Below are 14,944 nucleotides of genomic sequence, written 5' to 3'. Positions count from 1 at the left end.
CCCCCTTTAGGTTTCTACAGGGCACATACGGTCCACCATCAACCCCCTTCTGGTGAAACGACCTAAATCCAGTATCACTGCTCACCTCCACTCATTCATCCTTTTTTTCCCACCTGTGGAACCAACTTCCACATTCTCTTCAATCTCATTCTTCCATCCACGTCTTCAAGATAGCTGTTCACCACCATTGCTGATCACCCACCATCCAAAACCAGTATCTGTTTGTTTTAACCCTGTTAACGATCCCCTACCTCCCCCCCCCATGCCCATCTTGTTCCAAATTTCCAGTTTTTCCTTCATAACAGTTTGATTCTGTTGCTTTCTTATTCACCCCTGTCATCCTCCCCTCCCCACATTCCTCCCCATAACCATTGTTTGTCCACATCTCTTTCTCTTTTGTTCTTCAACTCCGCTGTTGGTGTCCCCTCCCCCCCCTCTCTGCTGTTTCTTTTGTTATGTTGCATCCTAATCCATTCAATGGTCACATCCTTACACAAGCCACAACTCTGTGCAGATAAATACATTTTTAAAATGGCCTCCTCTTTGTGAAAGACACCATAGGATTGGCATCTTTAACTTTCACCAGCTAATGCAAGCAGACCGGTCCCCAGATTAATTGGCCATCCAAAGATTGCCGCACTCGTTGATTGCAATGCCATCTCTGTGAAGCACCAGGTTTCCAGTTTATTGTTTGGTCGAAAATCAAATCTAGACCAGACAACTCGAAGGCAACCTCAAGCTCTGTCACATCCTGCCAGACATGAAGTAGATTATTTCTCCAAATGATATTCCACCGACATGCTGCGTACAAATGTTACGGCTTTGGATATGAAACTAGGAGGTTGCTGTGTGTTATTGAAATGTCAGTAGTGAATTGAGATTTAGTTGACTCGTTTCATAATTCCTACTTTGTTCTCCTTTTTTTGTCACTCTCTCCATCACACCTACACTTCCAAATTTGACAATAATAAAATTGTTATTTTACTTACTTTTATATGTTTAATCCTTACTGCAAGCTAAGATGAACGAGGTAGTCTTCAGAAGACAGACCACTTGCCTGTAATTGAGTGGAATCTAAAAAAGGAACTATCCTGCTGTGCCCCCAGTCAAACCTTTTCATGCTCCTTCCTGCAGAAACTCCGGCCTATCAGTTCATGAGACGCAGGATGATGGAGCAAACTCCATTCGTCAAGGAGGAGTTAGAGGACTTCACCCTGAACTGGCATGTTTAAATTAATGCAGGCTGATGGCTCACTCAATGTGACCATTTGGTATCTGGGAATGGTAGTAGCCTTACAAGATGGCATCGACATCAAAGGCATCTAAACTCACTGCACCATCGCCCGTCAAAGTCCTGAGCTTTCCTTCTTCATTATGCCGGTAATTTATGATTGTAGCTCCCACCTACTCCTTTTCCCCAAAATCCCTGATCCAGCTGGATGCAGGTATGCGTCCTCCATCACACCTGTCTCGGCTTCAGATCAATGTTCAGCACGCTGCTGGCTCAGACTTTGATTCCCAGTTCAATTTGAGCAGTCAGAGGGAAGTGGGAAGTGGAGGCGAAAAATTAATCGTGAGGCACATTGAGAGGCCTTCATTGATTGGCAGCATTGCTGTGGCCTTGGTTTAAAAAAATGTCTCCAGCTTTATACAATTCTGCAATATCCTTCCAGAGCCTTTTTACTCAGCACACCCACCATGTATCGACACATCCGTCTGCTTTCCGTGTCCCTTTCCACTGTGCATGGCTCCTAATTAACAAAACATAACGGGTGGCTGTTTGAATTGCTTTTTAAACGAACACACTCTTGTGTAGTACTCTGCAGGGCTGTAAAGATCATGCAATGGGAGATGAGATATTTTGTTGAAGGTATGGAGAAATGTGGTGCTGTGCGAGCGGGGTGGGTTAGGGTGGTTGGTGGGTGGACCAAGTGTTTGGCTGACAAACTGTTTTGGAAAATGTCTCTGCGAAGCAGAAGAAGAGAAAGACATTGTAGTGAAGAAGAACATTTCTGAAGGAGATATAACATTTGCAAGGTAATTTTTTTTAATGCTTTTAAAGGAAGAAGAAGCATTTATTTTTCACTAGCAGGAGTCCCTAACGTTGCCGGGCTATACCGGGTCCTTCCTCCCACCCCTTCCCCTCCCTCATTCCATCCCTCCCCCTGCCTCTTGTCTCCAGACTTCCACCGAACTCCCTTCCCCTCCCTCCAAACACCCACTTCTCCCCCCCTTCCCCTGCCTCCCCAAATTAGTGGAGGTTGACTTTGGGGCTTCCCATTATCTGGGGATGTGTACAGTGCAAAAATGCAAGTTATCTCCACAGCCTACTTGTACTACCCTCTGCCAGCACCACCGGGTGGTGCTACACAATACACATTTGCATAGATAATTTTTGTCGACCTTCCCTCCTGTACATCCATGCCTACAGATGAAACCAAGTAGCCCATGTTCACCAGAAGGAAAAACTTGGTCCATGTGCCAAGTTTGGTGGCAATTGGCCAAGTAGTTTTGGCATGATTGGTATTGTATGCAGACAGACTCACAAACAGAAGATGACATTTATTAGAATAGAAAATACAACCCATCGCTTCGCTGATGGAGTAATTAAGGTGGGGGTAGGGGGAGGAAGAGGGAGGGAGAGAGGGGATGGAAAGAGGGGAGGAAGAGTGAGGAGGGGGGTGGGTACAGTGTCGCCTCACCAAATGTTGCGATACACTCCAGGAGGGGGTGGGAGCAAGGAGGATGGGGGAGAGAGGGGAGGGAAGTGGGGAGGGGATTTTGAAGGAGGTAAGCATGAGGGGAGGGGTTTCTCGACTTGCGTTTGGTAGTAGGAGGTGTGGAGAAGGGGAGTAAGGTAGTATATGATTGAATGAAATGGGGTACGTTAAAACAGTATGCAAAGACCACATTGAGATGTCCAAGGGGGTGGAGGGGGTGAGGGGTTTGGGAGGAGGTAAGTGTTAGGGGAGGCAGAGGGAAGGCAGCATGATGGGAAGGGAAGGCAGTGTACCTCTCATCTATCACAACTGAAAACATTTTTTACTCATTGTAATCATCTAACTTATTTTATTTTCCTAACTCCAGAGATGTCTCCATGGAGAACCGCGCTGTGGTATCACCATGGAAGCTTTTAGAGATCGAAACTTGAAGAGCATTTTGAGATCGAAAGAGATCGAATTAAGCTCTCCAACAAAATGGTTGAAGAAACTTTCAAAAACAAAAAGTTTCATTTTTTTACATGTATTTATCTATGTCGATGTGACGGGTCATATAAAGGGGATCGTACAAAAAGGGGAAACGTGGTGTGAAATAAAATTGCACATTTTCAGTCAGTGAGCCACTGCCTGAGGGGCCAGATTTGGATGAATAGTCTGAACTTTGTTCAAGCCGATTGATATATTCAGTGACAGTGCAAATATTTTTGCCGTGTATGGCCACGGCTTGGAAGCAAATAACCGAGCAGCTTGTAGAGTGCTTGCCAAGTGACTTTAGCACTCAAGCTCTCATAGCTCTCATACGAGCCTCGACCAAGGTATACAAAAAAAAAAAAGCAAGCACTCCAACAAAACAGTTGATGAGGAACGGCTGGCTTGGCAAGCAATTAGTAATCGCTGATCGCTCATAAAAACACCATGCTCCCGGAGATGCCCGGAATATCAAGCAATGTACAAATTCGACAAATGAACACTTTTTTTATCAGTCGGATCTACAGATAAGTTCAATTCCAGAGTTTAAATTTTGAAATTCGGTCGAGATTAAGAGAACCTCGAGGTTATGGCAAGTGTGGAAATGAAATAAAGCCACAAACGCTGGCATCTCCTGGCATTTATAAGCATTGCAATTTATCCAGAATAGGTCTGATGATCAAGCATTCAATAATATGAGTGAGGAAAGTGAAAAAAAAACTTTATCGTAAAGAAACCGCTGCGGCCTGTTCCAAGTCAAGGCATTGTTGAGCAGGCCAAAAAAAATTGCGAATTAAGACCCCTGTGAGGGACAGTGAGGTGACGAAAGATTAGCCTTTATACAGGACAATCAAATAAGGCCAGTAATTATTCAAAAGAGGTGTTTAAATTAACCAAAATACCCAATTTTCATTCATGCACTCCCTTGGAGTTCCCTTATCACACATGCAAAGTTTCAGGCCACGAGGTTTCATGGTTTTGAAAGTTATGGAGGAGAAAAACAGACTGACTGATGGAATGAATGATATGCTGACACACACTGACATTTATTGTTATAGATGAACATTCATTTTGGAGAAATTTAGAAAAGAGGAGGGGAGCGAGGTGTGACTGTTGAACCAGAAGTAGGCAGAAGGAAATTCAACTAGAAATGAAATCGTTATGGAGTGAAAAGTATAGTTTTTAAGATTTGTTTGTTTGGATTTTTAGATCCTCGTGGAGGATCTCTAAGTCTTACTCACGTTGTTGTTTTTCATCTTCTTCTTGTGGACTTTTTTGTTTCACAGCCTACAGTTTTCACCGAAACTTCCTGAAACTTGGCATGTATATGTAAAAATCCCCTGCGCAGACAGTAACCATCTCCGATTTGGAAAATTCCTCCGAGAAAAAAGTTATGACGTCAAAATATCTTCGCTAATGGAAATCGCCTAAAAATTATCTCCAAAACTCGGCAAGCTTTTTGAATTCTGTTTGCGGGAATCGAACAGGGCATTAGCGGAGATGAATTACCACACATATGATACATCACTATGATGTCATATCAATTTTTATGACGTCATTCCTATTTTTTAACATTTTTTTTGTTTCACAACCCAGAGTTTTCATCGGATTTTCGTGAAAATTGCCATGTAAATGCAGAAAGCCCACGCGCAGGCAGTAACCATCTCTGATTTTGGAAATTCTTCCTAGAAAAAAAGTTTACGTCATAATATCGCCGCTAATGGAAATCGCCTATACCATTATCTCCGAAACTAGGCAAGCTGTTTGAATTTTGTTTGCGGGAATCAAGCCGGGCATTCGCACAGATAAATTATCGCAAACCTGATATATCACAATGACGTCATATTCGTTTTATGACGTCATCATTAAGAGGATGAGGATCTTTGCTCATTTGAGCTTGTTTTGGAACAAGGAGTAATAGAATAATGTTGAGGAGATAGAAGATATTTGGGAAGAAGGAAGCAAAACGAGGAAGACTGAGTTTTTTTTCACACTTTTTATTTTTTTTCAAAATTTTCAAAATTTAAAATTTTTCACACTTTTTATCCGAGGTGCGGCTGTGTTGTGTGGGGTGTGTTAGGTCATGAACAATATGGTAAAAATTCAAGATATAGCACAAACAACGTGAAATATTGCAATGGATATAACAGCAACAAGATGAAGATACAACATAAAGACACGCTTAATACAGTTCGGTGGAAACGGATATAATAGCTCAGTTTTCACTAGCACGTGCGAAAATCCCCAAACTGAGTTACGCCAGGTTCCAATTGACAACGATATATAGTACTTACAAAAAAAACTCTCGGAATCCGGATATTCACCAAAATCGAATTGATTCGTTGTTGTCACACACGCAACCTGTCCACCAAGTTTTGTCCGAAGTTGTCCATAATTTTTTGAGATATGCTGCTCACAGATAGACAAACAGAGACAGGCTGAAAGGAAGGAAAACATAACCTCCATCCACCTTGGTGGACGGAGGTTATAATGTAAACTCAGCCCACAATTTTTAATCATTGATAAGATGGAAATCACGAAAAATAGCAGCTAATCCCTTCTCTCCTTCCTCACTCTCCCGCATTCCCAACCCTCACATTCTCCACGAGGCACAAAAATACAAGTAAACTTCAAAAAGCTGGCGTGTCCATAACTTCAATGCTTCTGACACATTCAGTCACACATTTTTACTTTTCGCCATTTCTCAAATATTACCATAAGTGTGTGTGTGTGTGTGTGTGTGTGTGTGTGTCTGTGTCTGTGTCTGTGTCTGTGTCTGTGTCTGTGTCTGTGTGTCTGTGTGTCTGTGTGTCTGTGTGTCTGTGTGTCTGTGTGTCTGTGTCTGTGTCTGTGTCTGTGTGTGTGTGTGTGTGTGTGTCTGTGTGTGTGTGTGTGTGTGTGTGTGTGTGTGTGTGTGTGTGTGTGTGTGTGTGTGTGTGTGTGTGTGTTGTGGGGTGCACACAAGGCTTTGCAACTTTCTCCATGCTCTCGAATCGCACCTTGTCTGTATAAGCCAGTCATCCGGGAATGTCTTGCTGAAAATACTGGTTTGTCTCACTGAAAAAGACAGTGTCAAAATCACTTCTAAAATACGCATAGCCAAAGGACTGGCTTCAACTACTGACCTGATGATGTTGTTCCATTGGTGCTCGTACTGGCTCGTGGGCGTGCTCAGATGCTCATGGGCGTCTGCTGAAGGTAGCTGTTCAGCAGGGTCACACCAAAGTGTGTGGTTGGTTACACTTAAAAGCACAGATTGTAGTTTCTAATGGAATCCCCACAGCCACGTGGCTGACTTGCGAAATGTGCCAATAGTGTTTGGAGTTGCCCACACAGATGCCCTTTTAAACTTTTTTCAGCGACCACCAGGCCAGCTCCCATCTCTAGTGCTCGATCTTGTAGCATGGGTTGGCCCGCATACTATTGTGATTTCTTCAGTGCTTAGTTCCTCGCTCAACACTGACTGCCATTATGTCCAGTAGTACACTCAAGCCAACACACAGTGGTGCTGCCTTCTTGGTACTCACCTGGGCATGTGCTTCATTCGCACTCACATGTAACTGCTTGTGTTCCGTGCTGTGGCACAAACTGGCTATACTGTTTGTGCTGCCATGACGAATTCCTCTTTGATCCTCTTCATCTGATGTTCCTCTTCAACTGCCGTTCCTCTTAAACCTTCACAATATTACGTACACAGTCTCGCATCCAGGCCCAGAATGACTCCATGTGCTTGCACTTTGTGATTATATAGCCGCTGCTGTTGCTGCTGAAAAAAAATCCCCAAAACAAACTTGTCACCTCTCACCACAGCATCCCCAGTATCCCCAGTAGCATCTCAGTCCAGCCTCCCCCGTTTTTGCCTCTCCCCCAAAAATCTTATTGCAGCTTCTCCAGCATTATCTTGGTGGAAGTGTGCCATAATCACCTTCCCAAGCACTGTTACCTTATGCCACTGTGCCAACGTATCCTGTGAGCCATCCTGAGACATGGATTTCACGACGACATGATAAAAGGTGGCAGTCGAGAGGTCATTCCCCACCTAAAGTCTTGAAACCATTTTGCTCTATCTCGAACACCTTGTCCGTGGCGCCCCCTTCAAGTTTGTTTTTACGCTGATTTCATCAAAGTATGGATAATCCGAGGAGTGCGAAATGCCATATAGCCTATATGACGTTATATTGTTCCTGGAATGTTCCAGAGGAAGTTTTGCACCAAAGGTCATAGTCCTTGACCTTTGACCTTTAAAGGCCACAAAGGTCAAATTTTCAAAGTTGTGGGAATCGAACCAGGTTTTCGACCTTCTTCGACGAACTAAATCCAATAAGCTATCGCACGTATCCTGTTTCCTTATTTTAATGTCCACAACATTGTTTTGTGACCTTTTAAAGGTTATGCAAAGGTCAAATTTTGAAAGTTGTTGAACGAAACCGGGTTTTCGACATTTTGCATCGAATAACCTGTCACTCGTACCACATCATGTTGATCATTTTTATAACTTGGTCAAAAATTATCACATTGTCTCATCCTGGACTTGTGAAACAATCTACATCGTCAAATACCGCTCGTGAACCATCGTCGTCTTCAGACTTGTTTCTGAAGTATTCACCATTGAAGAACTGCCATCGAGTTACATCAGGATCCAATTGACTAGCTACCATGTGGTGTGAAGTCCTTTGTTCTCAGACGGTGTTTCTCACTGATTGTGATGTTCATGTGATTTGCGATATCTCCACATTTTGAATTGTCAGCGTTCTGTTAGTAAAATGTATCCTGGCAGATTGGTGAAACAAATATAAACCCAAAAGTACACGACTTTGCAACAGCAAAGTAACCATTCACCAGGGATATTGCTCTGGTTGCCATATTACAAAACAGCTGCCAAAACGGTGACATCTTCAAGACCAAATCCACAGCGGAGCACAAAGCGAAAACATCCATAGAGTTAAAAGACAAAACTACAGATGTATGACAGAGTGGAATACAATATACTACAGAGTATTGTTTTGACACTCGAATTCTGAGTTCAAAAGCTATGGCAGTTGCTCCCGGTAATTGAACAAGGTGATGCAGTTTGAAATATCTCACGGATTTTAAAAAGAGCGAGATTGGGATTGGAAGGCACCCAAAGGCAAGAGATCACAATGGAGCAAACAATTACCAGCCAATTCCATCCAGTCCCCCACAACGTCTCTCTGTCTCTGTCTCTGTCTCTGTCTCTGTCTCTGTCTCTGTCTCTGTCTCTGTCTCTCTCTGTCTATAAAACTGATGCACTCTTTTGCCAGCAGGGTGTGCTACAACGTAGAAAAATCGGCCCTTTTCCATCAATGTAAAATGTACTAGCAGGTACTTGCGCCCTCTGGGCAGGAGTGCCCTTCTCAGCCACCTATGGGAAATCCGAACAAAAATTATAATTCCCCCAACAAACATTATTTCCAATTTTTTTGAGAAAAAAAATACATCTTGCAGAAAACCTAAGTCCAGACTCCTGAGTATGCCCTGAAAATTTAGTGTCTATCGGCTCTGGACAATAGATCAGGAGTTACCAGACAAACATGCATGCAGACACAGATCTAATTTATACGCTCGGTGCTGGTCCACCTTGTCTACCTATTATGTGGAGCGCTTTGTCTACCGACAGAAAGCTGCAAGACGTTTAAACATGCCCTGCTTTATAATGTCATGTAATTGTCCCGACTGCTTCTCCAGATCTCATTGTGTAGACCCACATACACAATGGCCGATGGGGTGTGTGACAGACACATCCCGTTGGTCAATATCCATGCCGTAACAGCTGGTTCAGCACACGATTCCTGGTTCCACAACGATGAAAGAGTTTGTTTTACGTAAACTATGTTTGATTTTGATTTTTTGTTAGTTTTTGCAAGTCATTGTACCAGTCCTGAAGTGGCATATAAAGCAGATCACATATGATACTGAGGTTAGGTGTGTTGACATGTTTGTTTCAATAAATGGATTGCATTGTTAATTGAGATGGATTGAAATTACATCAACAACATGATGTGGTTGTGACAATTTTTATTACACCCTCTTCCAAATATTCCGATGTGTTCAACCAGATCTCCTCCTTTTCATAGTTTTTAAGATATCGCTGTACTCCAGTTTTTGTGATGTTTGATGTTTAATTGCTTTCTTTTGTGATGCTAAAACACTTCAGTATACTTTACACGTCCATGATCTCCGAGATCTTGTCATTTTTGACAGTTCCTCTTATCCGCGCTCCGAATGAACAGTTGTCTTGCTGGCAGAGGGATGGTGATGGTGAGTAGGTGGGGGGAGGTTTTTTTACTCCATGATGTGAAGAAATGTCAAGATAAAGTTGTGCAGAAGTGACATTGACATATACATAAATATATTTATTTATATATATACACATATATATATATATATATATATATATATATATATATATATATATATATATATATATATATATATATATATATATATATATATATATATATAGTTGAGGTTTTGCAAAACCGCATGCCTCTAAGGAAATGGCACCCAACATACAGTGATCCCCAAACAGTTATTTCGGTAGTCTTGGTGCAGTCAGACCTTCCCCTTATATCTAGTGGGTTAACGGGAGGAAGTCTATATATATATATATATATATATATATATATATATATATATATATATATATATATATATATATATATATATATATATATATACATACATACATACATACATACATACATACATACATACATACATAGACTATGAAGGGGGATGGGGGGGGGGTTGGAAGCTACCCCAGGTTCCCAGTAGACTCTGCGGAATCGCAGGCCATCGCACACGGATAACTCCATTACGCTGCAGGTCGCTAATCAACCGTGAAGGCCAATAACTCAACCCTGTGACTTTGGGACCTCCGTCTAATGAATACAAGTTATGTAATGGTCACGTGATCTAATTAACGGGGGACAAGCCCTCGGTACGCCTTGTTCAAACTGGATCACCTTACCAGATCAGATGCAGCCGAGCGTAACTGCAAAGTATGTACCGGCTAGGAAACCAGATCGTTGGGGGACAACATCCCGGCTCGGCTAGGATATGCTGGACCAATGAAGGAAAATACAAAAAGGAGCTGGGAGAATTTTTACACAAGCATTTGTATACACTCAAGCAAGAAAAGGTATGTGGCACAGTGAATAGGTTTATTATTTTGTACAGCAGAGGATAGCAAGGAATTTGCGGGGAGCAACAAAAGGCAAGCAATTTACAAAAGCAGACACAGAGCAGACTTATCCCATTAGAACTTCTACAATCTTAACTTATGCTATGACAGGTGCCATCAGAGATACACAAACACAAACTCGAGGAAGATTATATAGCCAGAAAGACAGGTTGGGGTGATGGCTCGAAGTGACAAGCTGTGACCAAAATCGCACGTCCCTATTGGGCCACGGCGAACCTGGCCCCACCCTGCCAGGCTCCTGAGGCTGGAAGCGGTCTCATTCACACATCCATCACGACACGGCAGGGAGCACCACCCCCCCTACCCCTCCACCCCCATTCCTCGCCACCCATCCTGCAATGTTCTGGCGACTGGACAAGGTTCGTGTCAGTCCCATGTGCCCAATTGGGGCATCCCCAATGAGATACGGTTGGTGCTGTTAACGTGCTTGGCTTGTCCCCGCATGACGTGGTCCGAGTGGCCTGGGCCGTGCAGTACACCTCTGTTTGGTGGTTAATTGTATCGATGCAGTGGTGCAAGGAGGCGCAGGATTATTTTTCCCATGTGTGGGAGATGTTGTTAGTCGAGGTGTTGAGTTTTTGGTGAGCAAAGGTTGAGCAAGGTGAGATGCTGTTGTAAATTGGCATGCAGATTTGAATGAAAGGGCGTGCTATGCATGCTCGAGGCATCGTCTGTGTTCGTGTTGTGATTCTTTCACATGTGACTGCTTGGGTGCTGTTATTCATGTCGTGTGTGTTTGCTTGTTTGCTTGATTTGATTTGTACTGTGGATAAAAGGAAAGGGTTGAATGGAAATCAGGATTGAAGATAGAGATATAGTTTTTATACCCAGTTATTAGACCCACGCAACGCACTTCGTCCCGTTAACCCACTAGATATGAGGGGAAGGTCTGACTGCACCAAGACTACTGAAATAACTGTTTGGGGAACAATGTATGTTGGGTGCCATTTCCTTAGAGGCATGCGGTTTTGCAAAACCTCAAATATATATATATATATATATATATATATATATATATATATGTGTGTGTGTGTGTGTGTGTGTGTGTGTGTGTGTGTGTGTGTGTGTGTGTGTGTGTGTGTGTGTGTGTGTGTGTGTGTGTGTGTGTGTCTGTGTGTGTGTGCGCGTTTATTTATATTAAAAAAAACTATATATATATATATATATATATATATATATATATATATTGTTGCGGAAATGGCCCTTAGTGTGTTATTAAATATAGGATTAGCCCAGATCCCCCATTAAATGCACGTTTAGCCAGGTTGTTTGGTAATTTGACGTTTCATGTGTGTCGGGATGTGTCACAGGCTGTTATTTGTTTGTGCAGTGGTGGTGGACCGAGAGATTCTTCTTCTTCCTTCCTCTCTCCAGACAATAGACTCCGCCCAGCGCTGAGAGGGGGAGTGGCCGAGAGAAGGAAGTGAAACTGAAATGAGGAGCCTGTGGGCTGAGAGGCGAGCAAAAAGAAGGAAAGACAGTGGTGATTCTGAAGAGAGAGAAAACTGAAGTCGGCTTCGAGCGGAGGTCATCGACAGGTTCAACCAGCATCTAACGACGGAGCCGCTGACGGTCCCTGCTCACCTCATGGCTCGACGACGTCTTGGAATCCCATGGATCCAGCCTGCCGGAGCCCAACACCCCGATTTGGCCTTGTCTGGTGAACAGGCCGGGCCTGGACTTGTATGCTGGACCTTGTGAAAAGCCAGCTGGAGCATACCACCGTGGATCTTTCGCTCTGGTGCAGTCGACCTCGCAGGGTCTGAACGTGCGAGAGTGTGTGCGTGAGGTCTGCTATTAATGGACGACGCCTCCATTTTGCCACGCGGCGTGCTCGAGCTTGGGGGCTCGAATTCGTGGACATCGGCTTGTCACGAGCCACATTCGTGCTGTTGACACTTTCCTCTCGTCCATGAAACATCACCAAGTACTCTGTCTTGTCGGCATGCTGTCCATGTCTTGTCTGCATGTCGTTAAAGCTTTTCTCATTCGAGTTCTCTTCGAAACCCATAATCCGTAGCTCCCTAGTTAAAAACGGGTTATAGATTAATTATAACATTGTCGTGAATGTTTTGCTTGTGTCATGTTCCCCGATGTCCCCAATAAATCTGGCTGATTCGTATGAAGTTGCCGCTTTGAATTGGTCCATGCCGCGTCGAGGAACGATTCGCTCGATTTGGATATAAAAAAGAAAATGGTTACAGACTGGTAGACTCCGCTCGGTCTCTGACAAAACCAGTCTGTAACCGGGGTCTATTTCCCCAGCTGGCAAGGTACAGGTGTATTTTGGTACCGTGATTCGAGATGCGTAACCCGAGAACTGTGCTGAACCAGCCAGCATTATAACCCCGGAGACGGCGGTGGTTGGGTGCGAAAACCCAAACTGGGTACGGACGGCGATTGACGCGCTCGTCTGAGAACCCTCCACCCCGGATCTGCAACAACTGGAGTCACGAGTGGGATATTTGGACCTATGGTGCATTTCGCACACCAAACATTGGTTACAAGAGGCGCGAGGAAAAAAAACAAAAACCAATGCTCGCAAATTTGATTTTATTTTGAGCGGATCGGGTGTAAAACTTGGAAATTATAAAGAAAATGGAGTCGCAAAATGGCGGCGTGGCTCCACCTTGGCGCAACACGAAGCGGGAGTGGGCTAATAATAGCGCAACGAGCGGCACAACACGAGGCTGGGGCTCCCACCCACCGGTTCAAACCACGTGGTCACGGCATGCACTGTGGCGCACGAGGCAGGATGACTACGTGTACATTGGCAAGCTTGAGACACAATTGGGGTATGCCTTGGAACAGGTGAGACATTATGAGAATTATATAAAGGGGGTACAAATTAATTTGAATGAGGCACAACGGCACGCAGACGAGGTTCAGAAAAATGATATGTACGGGGGGTTACAACAATTGGCCGATGAACAGGAACGAATTCGGTGGCTGAGGGAGGACTTAGCCAACAGAGTCGACGAACTATGTGGAGAAAAGAATAAAGTAGTGTTGTTTACCTGTCAGTTGGAATATGAGAAGAGCAAACTGAACAAAAGAATAGAGGAAGAGCAAACTATAACTCCCAGGATAGGGAGAAATTGGAAAAAGAATGGAAAAACAAGCAGTCATAGACTGGTACTTACGAAATCGTCAACTTGACCTCTGACCTTGTCTAATAAAAGCTGTCTCTGGAGAAGGTAGCGACGCAAACCAGAAGTTTCTACGATGATTCTGTACCAAACCATCATAAATCGAATGTTTGACCTCACTGTGACCTTGACCTTTGACCGATTTTGGCCAAAATCTAATCAGCGCTAGCCATCACCCTCCTGAATCATGTGGTGTAATTTGACATTGGTAGTTTCTTCCGTTCTCAAGTTATCGTGCCTACAAACAAACAAACACACACAAACAAACACACAAACAAACACACAAACAGAGGACGGAAGTCATCAATATACTGACGAAATCTTTAGATTTCGTAAGTAAAAAAGCTCGAAAAGGAAAAATGTGAACACGATTTGAAATTCAAAACTGAAGAAAGAGGTAAGATCAGGCAATCAGATAAGAGAAAGCCTAGAACAGGAGATAAAAAAGGGGAGAGAAATATCTGGAGAAAACGAAGGAAGAATTGTCGGAAAAGTCAGGACAGTTTTGGGAATTAAAGTACAGGGGAAATGTACTGGCACATGAACTGGAAATTAGCAAGGAATACGGGAAGAGAATGGACGAAATGGAGGAGGAAGCATGCAAAAGAGGTGCGGAGATGAGGAAGGAATTATGGGGAAAAGCTTCTGAGTTACGAAAAACCAAAACAAAGGGACGGGATTACAAAACGAGCTGAGGATGTTAAGAGAGGAAACAAATAGAATGGAGAATGAAATGTTAAGGAACCACACTGTGCATATCGAACAGTTAGAAGCCAAAGCAAGATTAAAGAATGAGATGCAAGAAAGAGTCGTGGAAGAACAACGAATGAAACAGGAAAAGGAAATCAACCAATTGAAAGAAATGACGAGATTGTAGAAGGAAGAAAATGAGAGACGGTGGGAGAGGAATCAAAAAGAAGGACAAGAACAACTAAAGGAGAAAGCAAGGGTGAAGTACGTGGAGATAGTGAAAGAACGACGAAAGAAACAGGAAAAGGAAATCAACCAATTGAAAGAAACGATGAGATTGGAGAATGAAGAACAAGAGAGACTGTGGGATAGAAAACAAAAAGAAAACAGATTTAAAACTGACCAACCAAAGGAGAGAGCAAAGTTGGAGTACACAAAGATGGAAAAACTCCAGAAAGATAACGAACAACTAAAAAGGCTCGGAGAGGAAGAACGACCCGAATGGAAAAGAAAATGGAGCCAGGAAGTAGAACAGCACAATAATGTGGGATGTGTGACATCACCACAGGGAGTAATGTTAGTGGTGCGGAACTTGATTGACATCACTCGTGAGATGACACCACAATTAGAGCAAACCCTGGTGAAGGAGACATTAAGGGAGCATACGGGGTTGTTGACGAATGAAACACATT

General features: G+C 43.3%; 1 long non-coding RNA gene across 4 annotated transcripts in view; it reads left to right on the top strand.

Annotated features, from left to right (window-relative positions):
* The window catches only part of LOC147022684 (uncharacterized), a 42,852-nt gene extending 40,274 nt beyond the window's left edge, over positions 1–2,578 (top strand). For 3 of the 4 annotated variants that reach the window (XR_015059854.1, XR_015059852.1, XR_015059855.1), the window contains one exon: positions 1,135–2,578. This is a non-coding gene — a long non-coding RNA (uncharacterized LOC147022684). Of the gene's footprint in view, positions 1–10; positions 989–1,134 lie in introns of those variants that run through there. The other variant, XR_015059853.1, reaches the window with a different exon arrangement.
* Positions 2,579–14,944: the final 12,366 nt, after the last annotated feature.

Source organism: Eptatretus burgeri, chromosome 7 (genome assembly GCF_056783735.1).
Source record: "Eptatretus burgeri isolate ZD-2024b chromosome 7, Ebu_testis_v1, whole genome shotgun sequence".
Taxonomy (NCBI): domain Eukaryota; kingdom Metazoa; phylum Chordata; class Myxini; order Myxiniformes; family Myxinidae; genus Eptatretus; species Eptatretus burgeri.
The sequence above is the reverse complement of the archived record's forward strand: the minus strand, read 5'-3'. Positions and strand labels throughout refer to the sequence as shown.